The sequence below is a fragment of the Coregonus lavaretus genome (genome assembly GCF_964263955.1).
Source record: "Coregonus lavaretus genome assembly, chromosome: 24".
Lineage (NCBI taxonomy): Eukaryota > Metazoa > Chordata > Actinopteri > Salmoniformes > Salmonidae > Coregonus > Coregonus lavaretus.
In genome coordinates, this window is record NC_140011.1 from 39812615 (window position 1) to 39819644 (window position 7030).

At 35.9% G+C, this 7030-nt stretch overlaps 1 long non-coding RNA gene across 2 annotated transcripts; it reads left to right on the forward strand.

Moving 5' to 3' along the window:
* The first annotated feature begins 444 nt into the window (after positions 1-444).
* LOC311100019 lies at positions 445-4677 on the forward strand. 2 transcript variants are annotated; one of them, XR_014609777.1, is made up of 6 exons: positions 456-637; positions 839-948; positions 1112-1161; positions 1617-1859; positions 2616-2711; positions 3629-4677. It is a non-coding gene; the product is annotated as an uncharacterized lncRNA (long non-coding RNA). The 2 variants fall into 2 exon arrangements; XR_014609776.1 differs by lacking the exon at positions 1617-1859 and having other exon boundaries at positions 445-637.
* Positions 4678-7030: the final 2353 nt, after the last annotated feature.

Consider the following 7030-nt stretch of genomic DNA (forward strand, 5'->3'; position numbering starts at 1 on the left):
CCATTCATAAATAAGTGTTATATGAGTTTTATGACGGTTTTGTAACATTTATTGAAAAATGTATGCACTCACTAACTGTAAGTCGCTCTGGATAAGAGCGTCTGCTAAATTACTAAAATGTAAATGTAAATGTAAGTAGGCAAACGTGTTGACATTGCCAGGGGTTTAGCTAGCTGCTAGGTTTAAATGCTACACTGTATTCCCAAACAGTTGTACTAGCTCATAAGTAATAAGGTCATAACAGTCAAATGTCGTTATGCAGTTGACCAAACTATAAAGTTTTGAGCTCTGTTGAGATTTATGCCACTTTAATTGAAGAGGGCTCAATATTTTATAGGTAATTTGTGTGGAACGCTCAAAAAGTTTAGGTAGTGTCATGACGTTATCGACGTCATGACGTTCTGGTGGGTGGGTCATCTCTCTCTCAGGAAAGCTGAGTCAGCCATCTTGAATTTAGCCGAGATGCGGGGATGTTTGGGCCGCCCGTGTGGATGTGGAACACAGTTTAATTTGTTTTAATTTGTTTGCAATGCGCACTTTTATGCTGCCCGCTTGAAACCACCACCACCTCCGTTTTTATCATTAGTCTTATTGCCCTCGTTTTCTTAAGCGCCATCTTATCATCACCTCTGATTTGGTAAGTAACTCTGTTTTTTTTTTTTTTTCAATTGAATTTCGATAGTCTTAAATGTGGAACTGGGAATACATTTGTACAATGTGCACAGTGAATATTCGTTGTAAATAGTGTAAAAATCCAAGTAATTGTAACTTTAGAAGTTGTTAAATATGTGATAAATACGTTACGTTACTTCATCTTACAACGGTGTAACGTTATCAGCAGGATTCCTGGATGAACTACATTTCCCATAATGCATGTTTGCCCGGGATATTGACGGTGGAGCAAGGTCCATGAGTTTTCGCTGTTCGCCGGTAATGCAAGTGCGTACTGTGAGTATCCTTATTTCAATAAGTGTCTGCCTTACACAGTAAATATTTTACGTTATCGAGCTGTGTGTACGTGTGTGCTAGCGTGAAACGAACAATGCTAAACAACATAATGTGAGTGTGTTATCATGATGCTAACCAGGCCTGTGTTTGTATTTCTTCCTAGGCTCAAGTGTGTGGTTGTGAGATCATCTCGAAATCCTTTTAACAGTTCAGGTAGGATGTATTATGAAATAGTGTTACTAATGTAATACATTCCTAAAACCAAGTATAGAGTGTATTTGTTATAATTCATTGGTATTAGATTTAAAAGGTGATCGAATAGCTCCTGATTTGTAATGTCATTAATGCATTTCTTTTGAAGCAATGTTTTAATTTTTTTTTACAAGTGAATAGGTTGGTTTACTTTTAAGTTTAAATTTCCCACGTATCTCGTTAAAGTTTTGACCAATGAGCTAACTTGTTAAGTTGTGGCCAATGGGAGAGTGGACTGGTTGCCGGGAAAGAAAAGGGAGGGAAAAGTTGAAAGAAGGGAGAGGAGAGACGTTAGTGGGGTTGGTGAAGGAAAAACGACCAAAGGAAACGATAAAGAGAGAACAAAACCATACCTACAGAGTTTTTTTTAAGGTAAATCCTGATTTTATTTCTATAAGAGAGTGTTTATTATTTAGTTAAGAAAGACCAAGTGGAGACTGAAGCTGCCGTCGCATTGTGGAGACATTCGACATCCTAGAGGTTAGCCTAGCATCGTGCAAGACTTGGAGAGAATTGCTTGTGACGATCAGTTCGGGTTTCCAACGGATGTCTGTTTCTGCTACGGAGTACTGGCTGCATTGATAGCTGTGTTCGCGGTGGATCTTGTGAGGACACCTGCACGGAACTACTATATTTTGCTGAGGCATTATCTACAAGTAGTGAGTAACTACAAATGTGGGGTGGACTTCGGGACTTTATGTATGTCGTCATTTTTTTTTATGAGCTCCAACGCGCGCCCAGGGTTTAAGCAAGCTTGCAAATAATTTGGACATGGGGTTGTGGAAAAATCATTGGGGTTTATAATTTGTATTTCTTTTGATGTGATACATTGAACATTTGATTAATATAGATCTTGAACCTTATGTCTGTTGTATTGGTGGAGTCATTTACTGTTTCAGTTTCATTTAATGCATGGGAAAGCATATCCTTATAACAATAACCAAGTCTATAATCATTCTATCTGAAGTTAATACCCTATTTGTCATTCACCCTAGCAAGTTTACAATAGGGATTCTTATTGGAGATGTCCTTCTCACCTAATATCCCATGCTGTTCAGATATTCTAAATAAGGTAATATCGTGAGAGTCAAATTCGAGCCTGGTGAGAGGGTTACACTAATAATTGGTTTTATTTTATGTGTTTCCACAGTCATTCTTTTGCTATTTCTCTAAATGTTTTTATCTCAACTGTGGGGTCAACAGTTGATCACTTGAACCCTTTATTAATACTTTGTTAAATACAAAGAACAACAACAGAAATAGCAGATCTATAAGCACACAACTTTGATGCTTTGCTTGTTAATAACTAACTTGCTTATCTTTTAACAATTTCTTTTTTACTATAATTAGTGTACAATGACTGTTTTTGATATTTGTGTAATTATTATTGTAATGGATATTTTTTGTCCATGTAGGAACAACGTGATGTAAATATGAGACGGGCCCTCGTCCTTCGTGCACTTCCTGTGTACCTGCGTGAAGATGCCTCCAAGTTTTTCAGGACCTGTAATGTAAGTGTACTGGCCTCACTATCAATCCCTTTGCTTAGCTATTCAGTCAGCTTAAACATGACATCACTCAAAGAACTATAGGAGAACCAGAGGGGCATTCCAGAAAGCAGGTTATGTGAAAACCATCAGTATAGCCAATTGTATTTTTTCCAACAACGTAATTTCAAAGTCCGTGTTTCTAGTTTGTCGCCGCATTGAGTATGAGATAAAATGTTTTTATATTTCATTTTCAGCCGATTTTAAATAAAACAAAATAGCCTAAAATAAAACATTGAACAACATTCAACCACTTCCTTAAAGGCTAATATAAAATAAAGTGATGTTAAATTCAAAATGAAAAGACGACTGCATCTGAAACTCTGTCAGTGATTTATATAACAGCCGCAGCCAGAAAATGTCTGCTTCCTGTTTTCTCCCGTTGCCATGGTGAATAACCGTATCGGAGCTCCATTGATGATGGCTTTTTACTAGTCGTCAGGCACAAGCTCAACTCCGAGTTAACGTACTCTGAGTCAACTTACCTAACTCAGATCAGCTGTTCTGTAACTGAAAACTCAGTTTCACTTCACAGGGTAAGTCAACTCTGAGTTCAGGGTTAGGCTCAGTTTGTTGAACCTCCTTTCTGGAATAGCCCCCAGAACCTGTTTATGAAGTTTCCTTGAGTTGTTATTCTGCAAACTGACATGTAGAAATTACATAAATGAAAAGGTAAGTATAAAGAATTCCACTAAACAAAAAGTATGCTTACAGGTAGGTGTGAAACTAACATAAAATAATAAGCATGTGTAAAGAAAATAGTTTAAACATGTAGCTTAGCTGCAGTCTAAGTGCAAAGTGACCGTAATGTCTAGACATCATTAGCATGATTTGTATCCTTGAGGGGCTGAACTCATTTTTGTATTATTTGTGTTTTATAGTCAGCAGATGGTCCAGACCTCACTGACACTCCGGTGGCTCTCCTGACAGTTGTCACTGATGATACTACTGATGCGGCCCTCTTCAGCCCTGAGAGCATCTGTATTGTCGTGGAAGATGAAATACTTGTGAGTGGTCCCACAAACCTGGCTGACTCATTTATCCTGCTCTTTGGGTATGTCTATGCACTAGACCTACAGTACCCAAAGAATCTCGAGCTTACATTCACATTTATCCAAAAAGTTGTGATGTGTCTTGAGGACAACAAACCACTGAAAGGGCGTCTACTGACACTGAAGAATGATTTGTTCAATGAGTGAATCACTCAGAATGGACTATTTGTTGAGCTGAGTATTGAGGATGTTTTTTGTTTTTTTCCCCTCTTTACAAATGTAATAATTTGCCTCTTCTACCTCATGTTTAATATGTTACACTGTTTGCCTCTACTACCTCAGATTTAATACATTGATTGTTAATAGATAAATATCACAACATTGACGTATTGCCAAGCCCAAGTTTTTGCACTGTAGTTGTGGGAAACGACTGTTGAATTCATGCACTATACATGTTTAATGTTGTGTGACCTAATGCTTACCTTGATGTTGCCAGTTGAAGTACGGCACAGTAGAAACCAGTACTTTTATTTGAATGTTTTATTTTAAAAAAGTTAGTTGCAGCCTTCAAGGTACAGTAAGTGCCAAAATGTTTTAAATGGCTCCACATTCTAATAGTTGTTATTGCTGTTGAGGATGGATTATAATTAGAATCTTATTGAATTTTAACATGAAGCCTTTGTGAGTTTTTATCATAATGTTTTCTGAATAATGTGATATGGAGACCGAAAATACTGAATCTACCCTCTGTAGCAATGACCACTATCAGAATATGGAACTATTAACACTTAATGTACTTTAAAACACATTTTGTTTTTATGGAGTCACTTCCTTTTTTGTTTTAATTTATGACAAGCACTTTGTTTTGACTGAGCTCCTTTTGATTCGTGCCTTTTTAAAAGCACATTGTGTTGAATAAAAAAAAAGTTAAATTGTCACTGTGGTGTCACTTTCATGTTTTCTAACATTATTCGCTGATTATAATTGTGTAATGGACCGACATCAGTATTTCAGTTTAGAATTAATTTTGATTGCATGTCCCACATTATGAGTTGAAGAATATTGAAAATGTTGAGTGTATTTCACACATTATATGAGTTGAAGAATATTTAATATTTTGAGTGTATTTCCCACATTTATGAGTTGAAGAATATTGAAAGTTTTGAGTGTATTTCCCACATTATATGAGTTGAAAAATATTGAAAATTGAGTGTATTTCCCACATTATATGAGTTGAAAAATATTGAAACTTTTGAGTGTATTTCCCACATTATATGAGTTGAAAAATATTGAAAATTTTAAGTGAATTAATCCATAATTATAAGTTGAGGAATATCAATATTTATAATATAACATTGAGATAATTTAAGGCAACTGTAAATATAATTTTTATTTTATGTAAACTTAAAACATTTAAAAACATCACTAAAATATTTTTGTGTAATCTGTTACAAAATAATTTTTGAGTTATGTGAACTTATTAGGGTTTACAGTGTAGCTTTACCAACCTGTGTTAGTACGTTTACTCATTAAAATAGTTAATGCTAGCTATGAGTCTGAAATGGGGAATTTAATTTTAATGCATTGATTATGAATCTTTGTTAAATCTATTCAAGAAAAGTCAAACTGAAAAATGTCTATAGCAGGATTCTTCGGCGATGTCCTAAGCAATTGTTTTATGTGCTACATCTGGAAAAATGTAATTAAATGTTCATATTTATTTTAACATTCTGTGTTGTGTCTGTGTTCTCTTTGATAATTGATGCATGTTTATGAATGCATTGCTTTAAGAATGGGAATATAGAAATGACATTACATTGACTGTTATAGATCATTGGCAAACTGCACAGTTAATTAGCAATGAAGTGCTTAGCAATAAATGCTTTATGAATGGGAAAATAGATGTTACTTTACTTTGAGTGCATAGATTTCATACATAGACGTTTGATGTGTGCGTTATATACCAGTATGAACAACGTAATTGTGATGTGGAGGAGGGATGTTAATAAGTTACAAAATAGTTATGCTATGACCATCAGCTACACGATTTGATCCGTAAAATGTACACTGATGATTCAACCCTATGGGGATCTTCCTGCACCATTGACCTCGGCACGAATACGAAGCAGAAGGTAAGTCACAGGCGCATGATGGGCCTATACTTGCGGGTGGGGGAAATGGGGCTGGTAGAGGCTATATGTCAACACAATTTTCAAAGTTTGGTCAGAAGCAGACTTTTGAGAACAGCCATAATGCCCCTGGTGCCACGTTCAAAACAACTGGGAACTGGGAAATCTCAGACTTCCAACTTCAGTCCGTTCAAGAAACCAGTTCACTTGGGAAAAAACGAGATACGACACAATAAATTGTTTTGTAAGATTTTATTAAGTATTTCAAACAATGTAAACATACATAGACTAAAGACAACAGACAGACGCACACAAACCTCAACAACATCAAACCTGGCCAGACCCACATAATCCCACCGCATCCATCTTCAGCGCTTGCAAGACTGCGCCACTCTGCTCTTCTCTGTCGCCCACACCCTTTCAATATTAAAATAATAATGCTTTTGATTATTCCACCGTCCCAACGATGGAAGATCACTTGATTTCCAGTTTTTAAGTAAACATTTTTTTCAAAATGATTGACGAGAAAAGTATGGTTAAACCCATTGGGTCTCATATGCCATGTCTTGAAATATGCAGATAGACGGATTAAAAGTACATTTACATTGTAAAACTTCTGAAAGCCAACTTTCTAACTCCGCCCATAGCTTCTGAATTTATAGCACTCCCAGAAGGCATGGATTATTGAGTCATTGTTCATTTTACACTTAAGACATGACTCTGCCGTTGTGCTGTAGAATTTGTGAATATTGTCTCTTGTATAATACATTATATACATTAGTTTATGCTGGATTAAGCGTACATTTTCGTTAACTGTAATGTTGTTAGTTATGTTCTAACACTCCCTCCATCTTGTGCCAAAATCAATTATTTTAAAGTCTTGCTTCCAATAGTTTATATTTCTTTCTAAGAGATTGTCAGTCGGAAAGGCTCTCTGCAAGGTTTTGTATATTTTACCTATCATATGAATATTATTTTCGGACTTAAATAGGCTTCCCTCAACATTGCTCTGATGTCCAAAAGATTTCAGATCGACATTTCTGTCACGATCGTCTACGAGAGAGGACCAATGCGCAGCGTTGAAGGTGAACATAATATATATTTATTAACTGATCACACGATCAAAACAATAACCAACGATGCGTGACGTCTAAGGTTACAA